We start from the raw sequence: 24027 nt of genomic DNA on the forward strand, positions 1-24027 counted from the left end.
CATGGCATCCCCATGGCCCAGCATCCCCCACTGCTCAGCATCCCCATGGCCTGGCATCCCCCATGGCATCCCCCATGGCATCCCCATGGCATCCCCCGTGGCATCCCCATGGCATCCCCCATGGCATCCCCATGGCCTGGCATCCCCTATGGCATCCCCCATGGCATCCCCCATGGCCCAGCATCCTCCATGGCATCCATCCCCTATGGCCTGGCATCCCCCATGGCATCCCCATGGCCCAGCATCCCCCACTGCTCAGCATCCCCATGGCCTGGCATCCCCATGGCATCCCCATGGCATCCCCCACTGCTCAGCATCCCCATGGCCTGGCATCCCCCGTGGCATCCCCATGGCCTGGCATCCCCTATGGCATCCCCCATGGCATCCCCATGGCCTGGCATCCCCCATGGCATCCCTTATGGCATCCCCCTGGTGTAGGAGAACGTGCTTCCTCCTCCTACACCAGCTGTGAAATACCTTCCCTTACTCATGTTACACAAATTAATCTTTCAGCTGTGACCAAATACTGCCAGAATCATGCAAAACCCCTTCCCTAGGCTGGTGGGCAGGCCCTGGCACAGGTTGGGCAGAGAAGCTGTGGCTGCCTCAGCCCTGGGAGTGTCCAAGGCCAGACTGGACAGGGCTTGGAGTAGCCTGGGCTGGTGGAAGGTGTCCCTGCCTATGGCAGGGGATGGGATGGGATGAGCTTTCCTGTCCCTTCCCACCCAAACCATTCCATGGTTCTGTGATTCCATGAAAGATCTTCACTCTAGAGCATCAAAATAGTCCTGCCCCAGGCTGGCTTTGCTGACAGGCAACAGTTGCTCAGCTTTGAGTCTAAAAAATGCAAAAATTAGGAATGCATGGAGCTGCCAGAAGCACTTTAGAGAAGTCAGCCCTTTTGGGGGGCACTGGGCTCAGCTTCCTATCACCAAAACACCAACAGGGAGCATGGCACAGATGTGTTAATGATACCAGTCAGCCACTGGAAGAAGTTCCCCAAGAAGGCTGGTAAACTCCTTGTCTTGGGCTGTCCATAACTTGGACAGGCAACTTGCCTGGTTGGTGCTTTAATGAGACTTTGAGCATAAAGGATGAAAATTATTACAATGTGGTTAGACTGAAGTTTGGGTCAAGTGATTCAAAGAAAACAAATCAGTGAACCCACATGTAGACAAACATATGGTTTGAATATGATTCCATATATTACATTAATAAACATGCAATTGTCGTGGTGTTGGCAGTGATAAACAGCCCTGGGTTTATGGTGATGCCTCATTAAGGTTCTCTTGGGGCCTGGGTGGATCTCCCCTCGTCGTGCCCATTGCAGGGCAGCTCCTCCTCACTGCCCATCAGGAGCAGCACCCTTGGGCTCTGCCAGGATGGATGTTTCCATTTGTTCCCCATAACAGTGAGATAAACAAAAAGACACAAACCTTGGGCTGAAGAATTACTCTTAAAGCTCTGCTTGTTCATTGTAATGATATCCCAAGACTTCAGGTGGGTTGGGGCTTCAGGGTGATCAAGCAGGAGGACACAAAGTCCACCTCGAACCTTCCCAATCTAAAGGGCACAAAGGAAATGGGGGAAAGTCATACAATTTGTCAGCAATGATAATGGTAAAATAATTAATAGACTTTGCAGGTCTTTAAAGCCTTCCTGCTAAGTTCTTGATGATCTTAACAAATAATCAATTAAAGCCTCCTGAGATTAGCGAGCGTTATTATCCCTGTTTATGGATTAGGTGACTGAGGTACAAAGGGATTAAATCCTCAGCCTGTGCCTTTCTCCCAGGTCAGGGCTCATCCTGCCCCAAACCCTTGTACACCTGTGGACATGCCAGCACCAACCAGTGTAGGACTGGGTGATCCTGAAGGTGCCCAGGAAACATCCCACCAGGATTAGTACTTGGCTTCACCTTTCTTATTTCTTATAACCTGATGTAACTGTGGAAGGAAACCAGCCCTTCCCTGGGAGCACCTGGGAGGTCCCTGCACTGAGCAGGAGGTGTGGATGTCACCTTTCAGCAGGGACCTCTTGAGCTGTGGCTGCTGCTGGCAAGGTCAGAGCTGGGCTTTCTTCCATCCCCTACCCCGAGGCGTCAGCCCAGGGACAGCTGTTGGAGGAGGATTGGTGGTGGCAGGGATGGTGGGCAGTGTGTTGGAGAGGTGGGGGGTCCAAAAGGGGGTGTCCCTGTGGCTGGAGGGTGGCCAGGGCAGCCAAGTGCTGGGCAGTGAGGTGGTGAGACCATCCCTGTGCAGTCTGGGCCCTCCTGCTGCTGCCCCTGCCAAACACCCCGTGCTTTGCTCGGGGCAGTCCCAGCCTGTAACTCTGCCTGGCTGGGGCAGGGCTGGGGCTGCCCCCACCTGCTGAGGGGCTCAGGTGGGACCTGGCAGGTCCCTCACCCCACAGCACCCCCTGCCCTGAGCTGTGCCCTGCCTGGAGCCCCCTCTGCCCTCCTGGGCTCCCACAAACTGCGCTGGGTCCCTCATTTAACCTCCTGCTCAGCCGCTCCAGGGGCTGGACCTGCTTGTTGAACTTGTTGCACTGCACAAGGGCTTGCTCAGGACGTGCTTTAGGAGCAAATCCAGGAGATTCAGGGGAACTGTGGCAACTGCTGGACTTGGGAAGGATGCACTGGAAATGTCCAGAAAGGTTTGGTGCCAAATGCAGTAGAAATGAGGTTCTAGGTGGGTTTTCTCTTCCAACAGATGCTCTGTTTTCCATCCCTTTTGCTGTTTTCTAACAGAATTTCTTCTGCCTCCTTCTTTAAGTGGAAATGAAGGACAGTCCTTGCCTTGTCCCCAAAATGTGGCCACTTTCTTAGAAATCCACAATTTTCAAGGCAAAAGCACCTGTGCCCTAGGTTTGCTTTTGGGCACGTGGAAAGGGAGAACACACAGTGTGTTTTACAGTGAAAATTAGACTATTTTTATTTATGAAGAGATCTCATTAACACCTAATTTCCAGGTAAAGGAGCCACTTGTTTTTCCTTCCTTTCTGAACACTGAACAAGGGTATTTCATCACTGTTTTGTGTAACGTGCTCAGACCTGCAGGATCCACAACTCCTTCCATAACTCACCGCACCGATGGCTTTGTCTGGGTCGTAAATTCAAGCAGTTGCCACCAGCCTCCTTTTTCCTCTTCAATATTTTAATATTGCATCTAATATTTAACAAGCATAGAAACGATGAAATTCTGTGGAATGTGTGACTGTGACTTGGGTTGAGGCTGCTAAAAATCCTTGTTTTGCGCAGAGATTGGTGGTGCTTTTGTGTTGTTTGTTTTTAAACCAAACCAGAAACCCCTCCAAGAGCACTGAAGGAACTTTAAGAGGCAAAACGCTTTGCATGTCTGGGTGCTAATGAAACAAGGCCCCTGTTCTCAGTACACTTGAAAGGAAAGCAAGATTAGGGTTTGTTTCACAGCCGCCAGTTTGGAGGCCAGAGCTTTACAGAGGCACCTTCTGCCTTCCAAAAGCAGAAGGCAATTCCATGGGGGCAGCTCCTCCAGGCGGGCAGGGTGAGGGCCAGGAGGGGAAGCTGAGTTGGAGAAAGTGCTACTTAAAGTAAATGCTAATGATTTAAAATGTTATTCCTTCTGTTCTTTTAGAGAGAAGAAAAAAAAAAGTAAAAAAAAAAGTAATAAAGGCTTCCAGCCTGTACCTCATCTCCAGTCACTCCTGTGAAATTCCCAGGAGAGCATCCAGGCTCCCCTCTCCCCCTCTTTAAAAATGGTGGACCTGGAACCACTTACAAGAGAGGCTTAATAAGAGGCAAATGTGTTTTATATTTTGTATCTTGTTAAGTGAAAAAAGATGGATTCTCACAAGTAGTCTCCTGGTGCAGCTCTGAGTGGTCTGTGCATGCAAATGTTGTGATGCCTGGGCTGCCGCCATCCCGCGCCGGTCCCCCTTGGCCACTTAAAATCCCACCCCCAGAGCGCGCCGAGATGAAATTGCTTCATTTGTACAATGGAGCTGCAGAGCTGGGGAGCTTGTTTCTATCTGATTTGCTGATAATTTACTCCTCATTTGATTTTTTTTCCCTTTTCTCTCCCCCCACCTCCGTAGAAAGGAAACACTGTCTCAGCTCACATCTCTTCCCTAAGGAGGGAGGAATTGTTTCACCGGGCTGAGAGCATGATTGAAAGCAACAGAAAAAATTAAAAAAGACCTACACAAAGATGGCACAGTTTTTAGAGGACAAGAAAACCCCTTTGCATCTGAAAACAGAGTACAATTTTTGATTCATGTTCCTGATTGCTGAAAAACCTGCTGGAGATGCGCAGTGTGTCAGTGAAGGTGTGTGTGGAACAGCGAGGTGTGTTCCCCTCAGATAATCAGCTTGATGACCTTTTGGTGCACGATAGGGCCGTGCCCACTGTCTGCTTTCACCAGGCAGTGCTGAGGAAACACCTTCTATTTGTCTTTGATCCAGAGATCTGGATTGCTAAACCTGATGGCCACAATTAAAGACAGTCCTGCTGCAAGCCTGACCTCTGCCTGCTCTCAGCTTCATGTAAACTTTTCAATATGGATGTAATTTTGTATTAAATTACCCGTGCTTTATTGCTTTTTGGTACAGAACTGTCCCGCTGCCTTTTGAAAATCCAGAGAGTAACAGAAAAGAAAACTTACAGTGCATCTGCTTAATTATGTAATTACAGACTTGTTTTCCTGCATTTGGGAGCCTTTCTGGATGGGCTGTCTGTTGGAAATCCGTGATCCCTGAGGTGGGTTGGTTTGCTGTGTCCTGGGAGCACATCAGAGTAAACCCCGTCCCTGCAGCCCAGGGTTTGGTGTCCTGAGGAGCTGCTGTTGGCACGAGCTCTGCTTTCCCCCAAACCCTAAAGGGGACACCAGCCCGTCATTGTCACTCTGTGGTCGGGCAGGTTTTCTGATTGAATGAGGACTGAACTCCTCAGCTTTAGGAGATCATGGGAGTCACAGACTGTGATGTGGAAGGGACCAGGAGGCATCAGCTGAGCTCCCACTGCTTCTGAAAGGAAGGACTTAAAACCTGTGTGGATGTGGCATTTGGGGACATGGGTTAGTGGTGGCCTTGGCAGTGCTGGAGGACTTGGTGGTCTTAGAGGCTTTTCCAGAACAAACATCTTTGTGATTCCAAGCCTGGGTCATTGGTGGTCCCACCCAGGCTGTCCCAGGTGGGCAGGACCCACTCAAGGCTGTGGAGGGAGGTCCAGCAGGACCCAAACAGCCACAGCTCCTGACTGCTTCAGACAAAGGCAAGAGGAGATGTTGTATTTTATTTTCAGCAATACTATGAGAGTTGCAGGTCTCCTTCCAGAGTCTGACGTGTTAAACGTGCTATGGAAAGATTTTTCCATCACAACTACTCAGATACTAAAGTGAATAAATAACCAGATATCAAAACACATCACCCAAGGGAGGTAAATGTGATTTATTGAGACTTAAAATATAAAATTATAAGGTTAAAAATCATTAAAAATGAATCTAACAGGTGCAGTAATAAAAGAAGAGTTAAAGGTGTTTGCAGCTTAATCTGGTTGTAGCTGTTGCCTTCTCTGACGCTGCCTCACTTTGATCCTGTTCTCCTTTCAGCACAGGTGCAGCTTTACCCAACTGCTCATTCACCCTTTTTGGGGGGGAAAAAGTGGCTTCCACTGGAAACAAACACACACTGCATGGAACTGTGGTGGCTCCCCCACCAACCCGGCACTGCAGACCTCAGGCAGCTGATGGGAGTGGCTGTCCCTGCTGCCCAGCTGTGTCCCTGGGTCACAGTGACACTGGGGCTGTCTGTCCTGCCCAGCTGTGTCCCTGGGTCACAGTGACACTGGGGCTGTCTGTCCTGCCCAGCTGTGTGTCCCTGGGTCACAGTGACACTGGGGCTGTCCCTGCTGCCCAGCTGTGTGTCCCTGGGTCACAGTGACACTGGGGCTGTCTGTCCTGCCCAGCTGTGTGTCCCTGGGTCACAGTGACACTGGGGCTGTCCCTGCTGCCCAGCTGTGTCCCTGGGTCACAGTGACACTGGGGCTGTCTGTCCTGCCCAGCTGTGTGTCCCTGGGTCACAGTGACACTGGGGCTGTCCCTGCTGCCCAGCTGTGTGTCCCTGGGTCACAGTGACACTGGGGCTGTCTGTCCTGCCCAGCTGTGTGTCCCTGGGTCACAGTGACACTGGGGCTGTCCCTGCTGCCCAGCTGTGTGTCCTTGGGTCACAGTGACACTGGGGCTGTCTGTCCTGCCCAGCTGTGTGTCCCTGGGTCACAGTGACACTGGGGCTGTCCCTGCTGCCCAGCTGTGTGTCCCTGGGTCACAGTGAGGCTGTGGCTGCCCCATCCCTGGGACTGTCCAAGGCCAGGCTGGGCAGGGCTTGGAGCAACCTGGGATAGTGGAAGGTGTCCCTGCCATGGTAGGGGTGGCACTGGATGAGCTTTAAGGTCCCTTCCCACCCAAACCATTTGATGATTCCATGATTGTGCTGAGGAACAAGAGATGTTTAGAAAAAAGCTTCAGTTGCCTTTTTTTCCCCAGCTAAAAAATGAGGTCCTGAGGAAATGGAATTTTTCACCTAAATATCTGCCTTGATTGAAAATCTTTGACCTTTAACGTGAAAAACAACAACTAATTTTTGAGAGCAGATTTTTTTTTTTGCATTTTTGATAAGACTGAGCCCAACTATTATTTGTGTGAATGGACTGGGTTGGGTTTATTTCCCACACAAAAAAGGGAAAAATGCTTTGTGACAAGCTTTAATCAAAAGGCAGTTAAGGAAATGTTTTGTCATGTGGATTCCATTTCCTGGGATGCTGAGCCCAGAACCTGGGCTGTCTGGGCTTTCATCCAGAGCCTCTGCTCTCTGGCTAAGAGGGAAACTGGAGAGTGGAGTGTTTGGAAGGGTGAAATCTGCAGGCAGCTCAGTGGGTGCAGTGGAGCCTTCCCGGGGAGCTGGCGGGGCTGGGAGAGGAAGGAGCACTCCAGTTCCACATGGAGCACTGCGGGGTTTGGTGTGGGCAGTGGGGAGCAAACACTGAGTGTCACCTGGAAACAAGGCTTGGAAATCCTTGTATGAGCGTGTTGGTGGAAAATAACCCAACAACAACTGGAATAAACGTGTGACAGAGCTGCAGGCTCAGCCTGGAGGGGGCCAGGCAGGGGCAGGGAGATCCACAGGGAGCTGGGCACAGAGCAGTGCTTCACTGATTGGGATTTTTAATTCTGTTTGTTTGGTGTGTGCTCTGTGGCTGAGCAAACCCCACCTGGGAGCTGACAGCACCTGCTGCTTCCCCCTAACCCAGCACTGTCCTGCCTCCCAGCCCTCCTGCTCTGGAGCAGAAACCCCGAGTTCCAGCGGGCAGCCACCCTCCTGACTGCCTGTTAGTTAGAAAGGGAATTAAACTGCACCTTGTTTGAGGCAGTTTGTTGTGGTTTTTAATTGTTACCATTAACTACTATAGTTCTGCATTTTCCATGTCCCTGGTCATTCCCAGCAGTTTGTTGTGAACCACCTCTCCCTGTGCACTCTCAGTCTGAAGTGGGATGGTCACTGCTGCACGTGCAGCTGGGAACACTCAGTTCCAAGTATTCCAGGTTATTTTCCCACACTGCTCAGCATCCTCCCTGATGGTCACAAGGGAAGGCAGCTCTTGGTGCTGGTGTCTCTTTGGACAGCCCTGGCTGGGATTGTCCTTGTTCACACCACGTGTTTGTTTTTATTGCCCCAGGGGTATGTGCAGCTCTTCTTTTTGTCCTCCTGTGTGCAGGGGGCTTTAGGGGGTGGGTTTTAAGGCAACTCAGAGAAAGGCTGAAGTTCTAAAGCCCCACTGTGTGTTGATGGGATGGGGCTGCAGGCTCAGGCACTGCCAGGCTCTGCCTGCTCAGCACCCACCAGGATCCCACCAGATCCCCACCAGGATCCCACCAGGCTCCCCTCTGGAGTGGCTCTGCTGGGACACAGGGAAGGGCTGGGGGGACTGGGGTGCTGCAGCTGCTTCCCCAGATTGCCAAACAGGGGCAATTTCGTAATTACAGCAATTGCCTGATTTGCACTGAAATTCTTTGAGGTTTTGGGGGTTGGTGTTGTCACATTTATCTGTTTTGGGCTTTTTTTTAATAAATAAATCTTTCAAATAGGTATAAAAAGCATAATAGAAATTTCTAAGTTATGTAGTGGAAATTGTGTATAATGGAAGACAAATTTCCAGGTTTTATCAAGTGGCAACATTTTACTTCCTTGGTTTGTTTCTTTGTTTTCTTTTGCTTCCTTTGATATGAGCCGAGTGGTTGAGGCTGAGATGTCTGTTTGATATTTAGGGAAAGATTTGATGCTTTAATAAGGGAATCCTCTGCCTTCCTCATCCATCATTCGTCATCCTCATCCATCCAAACCCCACTGTAAATTTGTCAGAGCCTTTTCCATATTCAGGGCTTGTATAAATAATGGCTGTTGTGAACAGCAGAAGGAAATGGGAATTCTGTGTTTGTGCTCAGTCTCTGGTCACAGCCATGGAAATGTTGAGCGGGTTTTTGCTTTCGGTGTTGCCCTTTATTGTGGTCGCTCCTGGCCACCCCCTGAGCCTGTGAGCCTTCCTGTAATGTCTGACCAGCATCTCCAATACACGGGTGCAGTGCCTCCTGTAATGTCTGTACAGCATCTCCAATACACGGGTGCAGTGCCTCCTGTAATGTCTGACCAGCATCTCCAATACACGGGTGCAGTGCCTGTGCTCGTTACCACGCGCTTTTGTCCTGCCCCATCGTGTCTTCCTCCTCCTCTCTGCTATCTCAGGGATTATGCAGCTTCTCTGCAATATTCTGAAATTAATCAAACCAAGGCAAACCTCATGCTATATTATCCATCACTGGAGGAGAATGATTTCCACAAGCCAGGCAGCTTTACATTGTTTTGTCCAGGGGCTGCAGCAGAATTCCATTAACCAGAATACGCTGGAAATCTGATTTCTCACAAAACACATTTGTTAAATATGTGCAAACAGCAAATTTTTACATTTAATGCCAGCTGTAGCCCAAACCACCAGTTTCTTTTTCTCTTACTTTAATGAGGCAGTGGACAAACCCAGTGTCCACTCCTTTCTGGGCAGTTTCCCCCCAGGAGCAGCTGCAGACACAGCCCGGCTGGAGCAGCTTTGCTCTGCAGGGAGAGATGGAAAAGCTGAATGGCTGCTTACCCAGACTATTTTATATTTTGTCTATTATATAATCGAGCTCTACAGGTAATTTCTTTCACTAAATTAGTAACCCTGCTGCAGATTGCAGACACTTAGTTTGATTGAAAGTAATAAAGGGAGATTATCCGTAGGGTTTGTTGAATGACGGTTCTGACTTGACCCACTGCCCAGAGAGATAAGAATTAATCTTATAAACCTCTCCACACTTCCAGGGCTCTGATCCACTGAACAGCCCCTCTTTGTTCCAGGGCAGCCCCGGCTGGGAGAGGGAGCCCAGTTCAGGGAGGGCTGGGCCAGGTCCTGGGAAGGCTGTGGGTGATTTCTGAGCAGTGGTGGGATGTACTGACAGTGGTACCAAACCACACATGGGGGGCAGCTGGGCCCAACCACGTGTGCAGGGATGGGGAGGTGAAGGTTGGAGTCTGGGAGGGGAATGTGGCTGATGTGCAGACACGAGTGCTCGTGCTCAGACCTTTGTTCTCTCTGAGATGAGGTTCAGTCTCAGTGCAGGACCCGACGTGCACAGGGACAGGGGCGGATCTGCCCCGGTCACTCAGGCTGTGTCTGCTGGCTCTGCCTGCTTCAGTGCTGGAGCTACTTTGTCCTTCCCTCCCCTTCCTTTCCCTTTCCCCTTCTCCTTCCCTTCCCTCCTGTACCACTGGGCACTGCCTGGGAGAGGCTGGGTGAGGCTTTACACACCTCCCATGGTCACAGAGCTGCTGTGAAGGTTCAAACAGTTTCTGCCCCATTTTCCTTGCCCTCTTCTGCCCATGTTTCCTTGTTCCCTGCTCTGCCAGGGGCTAACTCTTTCTGCAGGTATTTTGCCATTGTCCAGTGTGTTTCCTCTCTCCAAATGGCACTGTAATGAGGCCTTCCACAACTCGTGATGACAAGTCATTAATTTATTTTGCACAGCTTTCAGCAACACCCCTGAGCTGTTTGCATGTGGTGATCCTGATTTCTCACCTCCCCTTTGGCATTGTGGGTGCTCAGTGTGGGATGAAGGGGAAGACGGGAATGCCCCATAGCACCTGACCTGAACCACTGTGGGCATTTGGGTAGTGCCAGTCCCTGGGGAGTGATGCTGCCCCACCAGAGGACAAGGGGCAGAGGAGAGGCTGGGATGGCACAGGGGCTTCCTTAGGGCAGAGGCACATGGGAAGGTGCTGCCTTGTACACCCCTCCATCTGTGCACTGAGATGTTGGTGCTCTTTGCTGTTCCAGTGTCCTTGCACGTCCATGCTGGTGTGGAGGTGACACAGACACGGGGAGGAAGAGGAGGGAGGGGCTGGGCTGTGGCCAGGGGTGCCCCATTCCTGTTGGAGAGGGGCCGAGGGGCAGCTGCTGCCTTGGGTGCCTTCCCTTACTGTGAAATTAAATGTCCTTGCTTCCAGTTGATGGAGAAACTCTCCAGCTGCTGCATCCTTCCCTTTTTCTGTTCCTCAATTTGTGATTTTTGCTTACAGTCAAAGATTAGAACAGCAGAAATCTGTTATTTAACTGTCTCAACCCTAGAAAAAATAGTGTGTTTCTGTATTGCTTCTGTGTTTCAAGCTTTCCTAAGGGAATGAAGGGCTTAGTCATAGTGAATGACGACAAGTCAGATAAAGTGTTTCACCAAGGCAAAGCTACACATGAATAGTGCCCCTTCCCAGGGTTCTCCAGCTGAAATGGCACTGGAGGCTCTTGCCACACCAAACCCAAGGCCCCACAGACAAACAACCATCATTGTCAGTCAGTGCTGTTGGGACAAGGGCAGGGCTTGGCTGTTCCTTCTTTTTTCCTGTTGCCAAGTTTCCCTCTGCAGCTGGATGGCCTGGACTGGTGTGCCCTTGTGCCCCTGCCAGGCTCACTCCTGCCCCTCAGTACCAGAGCAGCTGCACCAGCTCCACCTCTGTGGCCACCCCTCACTGCCCTGTGTGCCCACGAGGGAGGAGTGGGTGGTGGGCACCTCACACAGGTCCAGGGGACCATATTTCATCTCAAATCTTGTGATTCCTCTGATCCAGTGGCAGTTTTTTGGGATAGCAGGGGATGAGGCCCAGCTCTGCAGGTGTGGGAGGCTCTGGGGTGAATCCAGGCAAACCCTGGGCATTTCCCAGCACTCAGAGTGCTGAAGGAACATGCCAAGTGCCTTCTCCTGGCACAGCTGGGTGCAGTGTTCCCAAAGCCTCATCTCCCCCAGGCAGATGGACAAACACAGGCGTAGGTGGGCAAGTTCCTGCCAGAAAGGGGGATCATCCCATTGCAGGAATTCAGAGGGACAATGACAGCATCACTTACTGGCTGAACTGGGAGCTCTTGGGTGTCCCATTTGGTCGTTCCCTTTTCATTCAGGCACACACAGCTCCATCTTTTATTACACTTACTCTGGGGGGATGAGCTGCTTTCTTTTCCTCCTGACACACAGCAACAAACCCCACCCAAAGCACAGGTGGGGGACACAGGCTGTGGCCATCCAGGGCGAGACTGGCACCCTGGCAACACCAGAGCTGGGGAAATGGGAGATTCAGATGCCACGATGCAAATAACAGGTTTAAGTTCTGGCTTTGTCAGGGCCCTCTGGGTGTTCTGCTCTGGGTTAAAAACGTCAGAAAAAGGTCAAGCAGCACCGAGCTGGCCTGAGAGAGTAAACAGGATTTGAAACGCTGGGCTGTGCTCGCTCCCACCACGAGAGCTGCTCGCAGCCAATCCAGCAGCACTCAAGTATTTAGGTCTCCTTAAAACTGTTTCTTCCCCCACTTGTGCTAATACAGATATTAAGCCTAATAGTATCTACTTAGCATAAACAAGAAGATAAAAATGATTTCTGTGATTGAAATGTTTGTTATTTAGCATTAAGCATCTTCATACTCTCATGTGTTTTGCATTTTAATCCACTCTGTGCTTGGTTTTGGGATTGATAGATTAGTTTTAATCCCCTGTCTAATAGTGGAGGACTGGTGAGATTTATTAAGCAGGCAGGGTTTGGTACTTGGATTTAAGAGGACTCACATGCACTGTTCATGCATATTAAATTTGGGAAACCACCGGTTCAGTTTATAAGGAGCTGTGATGTCCTTTATCACTGAGTGTTTCTGTTGTGCCTCACTAGCTCAGGAAGCCTTTATGTTTCTGAAATGGAATGGTTTTGATGGTTCCTTCCCACTGCATAAATCTAATATTCCAAAGATATCTGTGACTGTTGTTACTGAAATTCTGCTAATTTTATGCCGAGTTTGTGCTGTCCCTCCCCTCCTTCCTTGGCTCTGCAGCACTGAAGGTTGGGTGAGGATCCCACCACACCACGGGTGGGGCTGGAATACGAGGCATGTGCCAAGGGCCTGGAGGGACAGGACAAGGCAATGGCTTCCCACTGCCAGAGGGCAGAGCTAGGTGGGATATTGGGAAGGAACTCCTGGCTGGGAGGGTGGGCAGGCCCTGGCACAGGTTGGGCAGAGAAGCTGTGGCTGCCCCATCCCTGGGAGTGTCCAAGGCCAGGTTGGACAGGGCTTGGAGCACCCTGGGCTGGTGGGAGGTGTCCCTGCCCATGGTAGGGGTGGGACTGGGTGGGCTTTGAGGTCCCTTCCCACCCAGACCATTCCATGATTCTGTGAAACATGTTCCACAAACTCTGCTGCACAAGTGGCTTTGACATGGTTGGCTGGGACTGACGTTGCTGGTGGAGGTGACGCTTCCCCTGCCGTGTTCCCTGGCCCTGAATTTGGGGATACCGTGGGATGGACATGCCTGAGGCACTGGGGGGGTGCAGTGTCTGAGCAGAGCCCTCAGCAGCTCCCTGTGAGCTGCACAGCAGGGCAGCCTGTGCTGTCACCCTGTGCCCCTGTGCCACCCCCTGGGCTGTCACCCTGTGTCCCTTGTGCCAACCCCTGGGCTGTCACCCTGTGTCCCCCTGTGCCACCCCCTCGCCTGGGTTGTCACCCTGTGTCCCCCCGTGCCACCCCCTGGGCTGTCACCCTGTCCCCCCGTGCCACTCCCTCACCTGGTCTGTCACCCTGTCCCCCAGTGCCACCCCCCCACCTGAGCTTTCACCCTGTCCCCCTGTGCCACCCCCTCGCCTGGGTTGTCACCCTGTGTCCCCCCGTGCCACCCCCTGGGCTGTCACCCTGTCCCCCTGTGCCACCCCCTGGGCTGTCACCCTGTCCCCCTGTGCCACCTCCCCACCCGGGCACTGCCAAGGCCGCAGTGTCCTGGTTTGCCCTCCCCTGCAGCCCCTCCGTGTGTGCCACACTCCAGGAACAAACAACAAGGGCTGGATGGTGACTGGAAGGTGGCAGTGGCTCCTGGGTGGGCTTTACTGGGACACTGGGGAAGCAGCAGCTCAATAACAGTTACAAACCCACTGCAAACTTGCAGCCCACCTAAAGTGCGAGTTCTGCCCTATCAGGGGAAGATGAGTTGACTTAATTTGTGGGTTTAGTGGTTAATTTGCCATTAAGGCTGCAATGCTGGTAATGTGCTGAGAAATGGGGGAAATTCACTTTTTGTTAATGTAATTATAGGATGGCTGTATAAAAGTTATTAACTGCAGAAGAGAAATCCCAGCAAAATGAGTTCAAGTGTAATGATAAGTTAGAGAAACCACTCAGCTTTTTGCAAGAAGGTGCTTTATTATTGCAGGTTCCTTCTTTAGCTGTGCTTTATTTTTGAAATAAACACGTAAAGCAGAGATTGCAAATACAAGTGGCACCACTGTAATCACCAGTTTAGGAATTCCCATAATTGATTAGAACACAGATAATAAAAAAAATAATCTTTCTGGAGTTTTATTTGTTGGGAACTCATCAGTCCTGGGAACTGAAGGAGAATATCAGCACTGGGGTTTCTGATCTGGTAATGGAAGACAGAAACTTTAATTGAAAATAAATTCTGTGATATGCTGGATAATTGACAACTCCACCTCAGTTAAGGCCAATTTTTTATTCTGCATATGATGTAAAAGAAGATGAAGAAGACAAATAAGCAGTTCTTGATTCCCACCCCTTCCTTTTTGTTTCCTTTTTTCCTAATGCAAGAATCCAGGCAGTGACACTGCAGGGTGGCAAATTTAAACACTGATATTTTCACATTCTGGGCTCGCAGCCCTCGGAGTTCATCCCCACCAGATGTTGATGCAACAAGATGGAAAATATTAGATGTTTTATTTTATGGCTAATGAGAACACCCATGCTAATGTATGTAATTTCAATTAAATAATCAAAATTTGAGTGCTCCAGGACATAAGCTGATCCCTAACCAATGGAGATGGGGAGGGAACTCCCCTGTGGCCACAGTATTTCATAATTATCAGCTGCAGGTTTCTGGCCCATTTGTGTGAGGATACTGAGCAAAATTAACTGTTTGAGGGGCATGAGAGCAGGAGGCCACTTGGATCATCAGCTTTTTGTGTTCCTCAGGAAAAATACCCCCTTATGTGCAAGGGTCTGTGGGGACCTTCCTTTTGGGTATGTGGAAATTCAGAAATTCTGCAGTTATGATGTTGTCAGAAGGAAAAAATATCACTTTATGTCTTTTTTACAATTTTCCCTTTGTGCACAGAGCTTTGGCAGTTCAGCACAGGCAACTTCACCTTAATTAATGCACCAGAAGAGGAGAGCAGGCTGTTGTGTCAGGAGCTGTCAGGGCCTCTCCCCCCACGGGCTGTGGGCTCGGGGCAGGACGTGGTGCTTTGGCCCAGCACACCCCAGACATTCCCCTCTTTCAGCTGCTGATCAGGATTCAAACACAATGAGGAAAACCATGAAAAGTCTGTACTTGGATGGCCTGGATGTGCTGAAGGGGTTGCATTTATGAGGCTGAAGTTGGCTCCAGCTCCTGCCTGATGGGAGGTGGCTCCTGAATTCCAGCTCCCAGGGCACTCTTTGCCCAGAGCAGCTGTGGCTGCCCCATCCCTGGGAGTGTCCAAGGCCAGATGGGACAGGGCTTGGAGCACCCTGGGCTGGGGAAGGTGTCCCTGCCCATGGCCAGGGGTGGGACTGGATGAGCTTTAAGGTCCCTTCCATCCCAAACCATTCCAGGATTCCATGCTCCTTGCACTTTAAAACACATTCAGAGATGCAGCTCCAAGATCAAGTTCCTGCTCAGCACCAACACTGGGCTGTTTCCCTGCTCTTCCCTCCCTCCTCTGTGCCCACAGACGGGACTTTTCCCCTCTGGGTTATTCCCAAAGCCTCAGCCCTCGATGTGATCCCTGTCAGCGCAGTCCTGTGCCGAGGTCCTTCTCCTGGCACTGGTTCCCGTCCTCGCAGGCTGGCACGAGTCTTGTTGCAGCCCAGAGATCCTGATTTGGAGCAGCAGACACCTTGTTTTCTGCTTTTTGAGAGTTGTGTGGGCCCTTGGAGCCCCGGGCTGGCACCAGCACAGCACCATGAGCGGTGCCACAGCCCTGCCGTGCCCGCGGCTCTGCCCAGTAACTCACCAGAGCACGGTGAGGTCACATGGTGGGTGTGACAAAACATCGGCTCCTACACCAATTTCTGGCTTGTCCCACTGTGTGCCAGCAGTTCTTGCCATTTGAAGGAAAAATTTTTTTGTATCCTTTTATGTAAACACATCATGTTAAAAAAGGCAAACTCTAAAACATTAAAAACCCTGCAGGGTATTAAAAATACTGGTCTCAATGCATGTGTTCATTCCTTTCACTTTCTTTTTAGATCACTAGTGTTGGTACAAAATGAGCTGAGCAAAGGAGAGAATTCTAATTAGGTTTAAAGAAGAAAAAATATGGCAGTTTATTTTGAGCGCATGTCTGCTCCACCAAGGCAGCTCCCCTTTCAGACACAGCCAGAATGAATCATTATTACACATTTATCATCATAAAAATGCTTATTTGGACCTTTTTTTTAAAGAAAAGGAAAAAAAAATGATAAAAAGGGCAAAGCCAAGAGCCATCTCGGAAGGGCAGTTATTGCTTGCCCTTGCTTGGGAGAACAGCCTCGCTCAATGGGATTACGTCCCCGCTCATAACCTATCAGCCTCCTGATCAGAAATTCATAACGCAGGCCATCCATTTCCAGCCCGGCGAGGGCTGCGTGATTGAATTTAAATAGGCAAATGCCAGACTTGAGCTTTGACATTCTCCCTGGCTCTCTCAATCTCTGCCTGTGCCCTGCCCTCCCCGTCGGAGCCCCTGCCTGCCTCTCTCTGCCTTCCTCCCGCCGCCTCCCTCGCCACCATTTTGCGGGAGCCGGAGATGGAGCGATGGCAAATGGAGGGTGGCCGTGGGGGGAGAGCAGAGCAGGGGTGGGAGCCAGGGCAGCAGCAAATCATGAATTGTTGCTGTCATGCCTTCATCATTGGGACACTAACCCTGTTCCCCAAGCCCCCCACCTTCCCCTGCCCATTCAAACAGGGGTTCCGGCAGCCCCTCCGCGTGTCCTGCCCAGCCCGCGGTGGCTGCGGGCACAGAGCTCTGCCAGGCTCCTGCTGCTTCCTTGGGGCTGAGAAGGACGGGAAGTAATTCCAACCTGGGCACTTCCATGGGGGGAAACGCTGCCTGGGGGCAGCTGCTCCCTGGGCGAGGGGCTGTCCTGCCCCACTGCCAGGGCTGCCGTGCCAGGGCCATGGGATGTGTTGGGAATGGTGCAGGTGCCTTGGGGTGTGGTGGGAACGGTGCCAGGACCATGGGATGTGGTGGGAATGGTGCTGGTGCCTTGGGGTGTGGTGGGAATGGTGCTGGTGCCTTGGGGTGTGGTGGGCACCGCTGGGGCCACGGGCAGGACACCTCAGTGAGCTCTGCCTTCCATGGCGTGTCCCTGACCTTCCTATGATTTCTGTGTCATCTTTATCATCAATGGTGGGTTTCCAGTTATTGTTGTTATTAACTCCAGGATTCTGAAGCTCTTCCCAAGACTCTGCCCACCCCAGTCCTGCAGACACTGCTCTGTGCCCTTCCTGGAGGGATCAGTTCTCTCTCCACCCTCTGCTGCTCCAGGGGGAGCCTGCACAGCTCCATAGCCCTCACCCAGCTGTGGTGGTTGGAGAACGTCTGTTCTGCACGGAACCAACTGATGTTCCCCTCCCAGTTCCTAATTCCTTGTTTAATTTCACTGGAGCTCATCCCTACCATTCAGTGCTTCATGGCTCTTCTTTGGTAGCTTCTCAAAATCCTTCTGTTGTAGTAAGAACTGTGAAGATTTTTAAGTTTTCTGCTTGATATTTTCCTCTTTGCCATCGTCATCGCACTGTGGGTTTGCAGCATTGCTGCAACTTCTGTGTGTTCTGTGCACCTTAAAGGCCAAATATCCCAACTCTAACCATTCTCCTGCTCTCTCCAGCCTCCTCCACCCGTGTCCTGCTGCCCACAGCTGCTGGTTTGTTTTACTCATTACCTGTTGTCCTTGTTGCCCTTTGTTATCTGGGTTTTCTGTTTTCATTGCTGACTTTATATCACTGATAAACCAAGACTCCTTTCAGCTGAAGTTGTCACCTTTCTTCATTCTCCAACTGCCTTTTTGTACATTTAATATGTTTCTTCTGTGGTTTGGGTTGTTCTCCCTCTAAATCCTTCCTTATGATCAGTTTTCAGTGCTTTTTGTAGCTTTAGGAAGTATCCTGTCCACATCCTTTGGAACTGATTGGCATAAGTAGGTTAAATAAAAGGTGAAAGTTCCTGAAGCTTTGGCTTCAGACTTCCAGATGGGAATTATTTGGTGCTAAACCCAGATATCCTTTACTCTCTGTGCCTTCTGTAAAAACTCCTCCTCCTTTCTGAATGGCCTATCTCAAATTTCGGGTAGAAAAGGAGGGTATAAAACAGCAAAAGAAACTGTTTTGCAGTCTGAATTTAACAGTGAAATGCAGAGTATAAAAATGTGAAGAGAATAATTTTAATTCAAATAATTAAATTTGGTTAATTCAAAATCTTATTTGAGAGTCCAGCTGTTTTGCTGCCTGCAGAGACTCTGAGCTGGCAATATCCAGTAGAGCAGTGGTGACATTTGGGATAATTCCTTCCCAGGGGCACTGGGGGAGTGAAGCTGGTGGTGCTGGTGGGCTTGGAATCACAGACAGGGGAGGATCGACTGAGAGGCGAGTTCAGCCCACCTGGCAACATCCAGTTCTGCTGAAAACCAGTGGGGGCTTTGAATTCTTCTGAAGGAAAACTTCTCTTCAGTTGTGGTTAACTGGAGCCAGCTGGGCTGTTTCTCTCCAGGCCCCAGTTCCAAACTGGAGGTGTGGACGCGGACTGGGAGGTGGCAGTGCCGGGAACGCCGTGGGAGCTGCCCCAGCTCCAGGTCCTTGGCAGAGGGGCCCAGGGACAGCTGAGCTGGGCTGGTTCTGTCTCAGTGAATAATCACCACCCATCAGCCATGGATGGGCTGGACCCAGCGCTGGGTTATTTTGGAACACGTGTTCTCTGTGTACATTTTTGTGTCTCTGTGTAAAAGATGTCTTTGCCTTTTGCCACCAGTTTGTAGCTGAAATCTAAACTGTGCAGCAGAACGTCTGTGCTGTGTGTACAGTTTGTGTTTTTGTTCAAGTCCCAGTGCCAACACCCCTCTGTATTTACAGTTCCAGGAATAATCCTGGAGTCTGCAGGCACACAGTGCATGAAACTCGTCAGCTGGCACCTCCCCAGTGAGCTGCTGGGAAAGGGATTGGGGTGCTGCTCTCTGCCTTAAAGACGTGGCACAGGAGTTGCAGAGAATATTTAACTGTCTGTTCTTACAATGCCCCTCCTGATCCCCCTGGGAGAGATTTGGTTTGTTCCCTGCGTGATGTGTGTCCAGCCCCTGGGCAGGCAGGGGGAGGCAGGGAACAACTGGAGACAGAAGGATGTGGGTTCAGCTTCGTGGGTTCAGTTTTGTGGCTTCAGACTCCAAATTTTCACCCAGATATTTTTACAGTCTTTTATTTCTTTCTTTTTTTTTATTTAACCTTTCAAATGGATGCATGTTCCAAACGCATCTGATTTAGGAACCAAGTGCCATTGAGCTTCAGGAGGACTTCAGCTTTTCAGGACCTGTTTACACAGGAAGGTTACACCTCCTCTGCCAGTGCAGTTCTGCTCATGGATCATTCCATCTGGAATAATTGACTTTTTTGGCTTAGTTTAAGTTCCCCAAACCACTGGCTCCTTAACTTGAGTCTCTAGAATTCCATTAAACAGTAAAATTTATGAATGAGTCAGCTCTGTGTGGTTGTGCAAGGTGACTCAAAGGAATTCCACTACTGGGCAGTGGATTTCTTGGTCCTAACTTTAAGAACCACTAAACTAAATAAAATAAAGACGCCCTTATTCCAAATTAAAGGCATTTGGGGAGTTACAGCCGGGTTTGTTTCAAGTTCATGCCTTTGTTTTTATTAACGTTGCCCCAGCTTGTTTAGGAAATCCAGTGAGAATTATTCTGCATCTTTTCCAGTGCAGAGCCAACCCCCTGCTTTGAGAAAACAGTAACACTGATAGCAAGATGATGTAGAGTATTTTAGGTCTTAAAGTGATTTTAAAAGATAAGCATACTCACTCCATCTCTTAATAGTTCAATTGCAATATTGACTATATGATTCCTAAATTCTTAAGCAACAGCTACAGAAAAATTGATGGTGTTATTCTGCATTTACAGACCCATTTTTGGGGGTGAAATGTTAATTTTTTTAAGGTTCAGAAATCAGATTTTTGTGCTTATGGCAGCTCAGAGTTGTAGGATGATCCTTTGCAAAAGAACTTGAATATTTTCCATTTTCCCCTGACAACAAAGTCTTTTAGTCTGTGAAATACCTTCCCTGAAAAAGCCTAAAAAGGAGCAAATCTCGTCACAGGGAGATCCACTGTGTTCCTCCACACCACTCACAGTGGCAGGTTTGGTGATTTATTTAATGATCCGTAGGCTTCCTTTTGTGTCCTTTGGTGGGACCTGGGTCTTCTCCAGGGCCGTCTGTCCTCCATGAGGAACTGCCAGCTGCTCCTCTGGGAGCCTCCCGTGAGCCAGAGGATGCTCCTGCCCAGGCTGTGCAGGCACAGAGATACCCCAGGGCTCCCCAGTGCCCACTGCCCCAGTACAGACCACCATGGGGTCCCTCCCTCCACAGGGGCAGCTGCACTTGGGCTGCTCTTGTCTGCAGCTCCCACTGCAGCTCACCCTGAGAGCACAGCAGGGACCTCAGCCTGCTGTCCTGCCCTGTGTGTCTCACCCCGGTGGTGGCTCTGCTGTCCTGCCCTGTGTGGGGCTGGAACCCCCCAGGTGTGCTCTCTGCTGTCCTGCACTGTGTGTCCTGCTCTGTGTGCCCCACCCCAGGTGTGCTCTCTGCTGTTCTGCACTGTGTGTCCCACCCCAGGTGTGCTCTCTGCTCTCCTGCTCTGTGTGTCCCACCCCAGGTGTGCTCTTTGCTCTCCTGCTCTGTGTGGGGCTGGAACCCCCCAGGTGTGCTCTCTGCTGTCCTGCACTGTGTGTCCCACCCCAGGTGTGCTCTCTGCTCTCCTGCTCTGTGTGTCCCACCCCAGGTGTGCTCTCTGCTCTCCTGCTCTGTGTGTCCCACCCCAGGTGTGCTCTCTGCTGTCCTGCCCTGTGTGTCCCTCTCTGTGTGTCCCAGCCCAGGGGGTCTCTACTGTCCCTCTCTGTGTGTCCCACCCCAGGTGTGCTCTCTGCTGTCCCTCTCTGTGTGTCCCACCCCAGGAGTGCTCTCTGCTGTCCCTCTCTGTGTGTCCCACCCCAGGAGTGCTCTCTGCCGTCCCTCTCTGTGTGTCCCAGCCCGGGGGGGTCTCTGCTGTCCCTCTCTGTGTGTCCCAGCCCGGGGGGCTCTCTGCTGTCCCTCTCTGTGTGTCCCAGCCCAGGGGTGGCTCTGGCTGTCAGGGACAGGAGCAGCACTCCCCCCCAGTGCCCCTGCAGTGCTGCCAGGCTGTTCTCTGCTGTGGTGATGGGTTTGGCAGCGTTCAGGTGGCTGCAAATGAAGCGCTCACATTTCTGTGGCTGCAGGGTAGTCTTGGATGTGCCACCACATTCTTATTCTTAGCACTGTAAAAGCGTTGAGAGACCCCAGCCCAGCCCAGGGTTTCACCACACACACCCCTGAACTCGTTTAACAGACCCTTTGTGTTTATTGAGGGGTCAGCCAAACTCACCGGGTGTGAGGAGCTAAAATTTCCCTCCTGGTCTTGCGGAGTTTTAGTTGAAACAGCTACAGCAGATGAGTCATGGAGGAGGAGAATCACTGTCCTCACGCTGCAGGAAGATGAAGGGACCATCCCCAGCCCAGGAGGCAGCTGGTGGCATGTCCAGGGGCAGGACACACCTTCACCATGGGGACCTTGGTCTTCTGTAACAGTGGTGCACTAAAACCAGAACTAATTAAAACCCAAACCCTCTTCAGAACTTTTCACAGGACACGTGCAGAGGCTTCGTATATTTCGGTATTAGGGTTTGGATGTTAAAAGCTTTGCAAGCTGTTTTTTAATAACTAAGAATGATATGACTTAGAACTGATACAGCCTGTTACAGAAGGAATAATTTGGGCTGTTGTTTTATTATAACTGTAGTTTTGATGTCCATTCAGGAGGACGTTACTGTGAGAGCTGCAGGGGATTAGAACCCTCCAATCCAGCTGCTCCTCTCTGGCTGCCTGACTTTGCCTGGGTTTATAAGGAGAAATAGCACTTTCTATGGGATCAGCTGGTAGAGCTGAAAAAAATGGGCATTTTCCTGAGATCCAGAGTTTGGCAATCAGTTCTGAAAATTGTGTTTTGAAATCCAGTAGAACGTTGTCATGGTTCTGATACTCTCGTTACTTAAGGTTTACCACCTGAAGGCTGAGCACAAGAGCTGCTTAACACAGTCCTCTGAGTCTTCACACCTTTGATTTTACTCGAAAATGTTTGGGTATTCTGAGTAAAATATGTTATTATTCCTTATACGGGGGATAGGATTAAAAATGCATGTTTGCAAAAATGATCCCATACAGTGTGGGCAAGTCCAACTATTTGACAGTGTGTGGATAAAAGTTACTGTATCCTTTGGGCACAGAGGAGATGGGAATATCTGTAAGTTCAGATGGCGATAGGACTCATTTGGCTGCTTTTGATGACTCACAAACCCAGGATGTCAGAAAGGCAATAACTGGGAGGAGGTAGGGAGGCTTCTGGTTTGCCTCTTTGTCCTGGTATCAGTTTTAACTCCTTGTTTATATTTGGCACTACCAAAAGCCTGGGTTTTGTTTCCCTGCCTTAGCTGGCAGTTACCCCTTGCTCTGGAGCTTTCCATTTGTGCTTTGTTCCCACAAATGTATGACAGTGTTTGGTATTTCAGCCTCCTCTCTGCACTGGTGTGACACTGAGTCTCGCTGGTTCTGTGCCTGGGACAGGCTGGTGTGGAGCAGAAGGGATGGCCACACTCAGACTGGGCCCTGTTCAGAGGGGCTGTGGGACACTCCAGCTCTCCCACAGCACGAGCCGAGGAAGACTCTGCATCTTCCTCCCCCTGCCTGACCCGTCTGCACCACACGGCCCTTTGCTCTGGGTCTCATTGCAAACCCCACCTGCTGTCAGAGCTGCTCCCTGCTCCCTGGATGTTCAGGCCCATATATACATATATTCACACTCTTCCAGTGTGTGCTGGCAGTTACATGTATTTCATCACATTTCCATCATTGATTCTCACTGTCATCCCTGGTCTTCCCAGCAGCTGCCCACATTAACCTTTCAGAAGAACAGGTTGTCTCTGAACATGCAGGAAAAAACAGTTGCCTTGGACAGCTCAAGAATTGCTGTGGCAATTGCTGTGCTCTTAAGATTCTCTCCAATCCCTCCAGCAGCTGATTCCATGGAATCTCTGACAATCCACCAGCCACCCCCTTGGCTCAGCCCCATTGGAAGCCGCCCTTGGCTCATCCATGAATGGCTCAGTCCTGTCCTGTATTTACCTTGAGGACGTTGTTTATCATTGATCCCCATTCTTAGCGATGTCTCCCACGTGCACTCAGCTTTGCTGCAGAAAATTCCTGATACTTGAGTCCTAATTCTTGGGGGGCTCCCCTGGCAGCAGTGGCTGCGTGCCCTGCCCGTGCCCCCAGCCAGCACCAAACGGGCTCTCCAGCCCCTCAAGGGTCAAGCTGAAAAGGCCTGTCCATAAAAACTGGCTCCATGATGGCAAAAGCATCTGAAAGATTAGCCCAGCTCAGTTTCTATAAACTCTGATCTCTCAGGTTCAAATGCACATCGTGGGGCTGGTATTCTGCCCCCTGGCAGGGACCTGGTGGGAACCTGCTCTGGGGAATTCCTCCTGTTACCCTGGGAACGTTGTGGGAATCAGGTGGAGGGTGGAGGGTGGGTGCTGGTGGAGCAGGAAGGGGACTTGTGGGAGCAGGGATGGAGACAAACATGAGATTCCTCCTCCCACGTCCATCTTCGAGCTCTGCAGCTGCTTCACAGCAAAGCCCCGCGATGCCGAACGGCTCCGTGTCTCCAGCTCTCGGAATCCCGGTGATTCCAGGTGCTCCACAGCCTTCCCTGGCCCTGCCAGGGATGGACCCACTGCAGCAGGTGCCTCTGTTACCCCGTGCTGGGGTGGGTGTTCAGCTCTGCTCCCACTGATGGGAATGCAGAGCAGAGTCCTGGAGCCGTTTGGGGCACGTTTGTCCCACAAGGCCTCGGCGTGACCTTCACACGATTCCCATTTTCTGACCATTTGCCATAGGCGGGGGGAAATAATTTTTTTATTTTTCTAAACCAGGTTTTAGTCAAGTAATAAATAGCAACCTATTAACCCAGCGTGCTTTAATGCCCCGAATCTGAATGTAAGGACCAGAGAGAGCACAAACACACCATTAAAACGGCGAGCGCGCTCTCGCCCTGCCCGCGTCTCCCCCAGTGCGCACGCAAGCTGTCTCTTTAATAATGCAAAGGAGCAGTAAATTTCAAGCT

Source organism: Pithys albifrons, chromosome 12 (genome assembly GCF_047495875.1).
Source record: "Pithys albifrons albifrons isolate INPA30051 chromosome 12, PitAlb_v1, whole genome shotgun sequence".
Classification (NCBI taxonomy): Eukaryota; Metazoa; Chordata; class Aves; order Passeriformes; family Thamnophilidae; genus Pithys; species Pithys albifrons.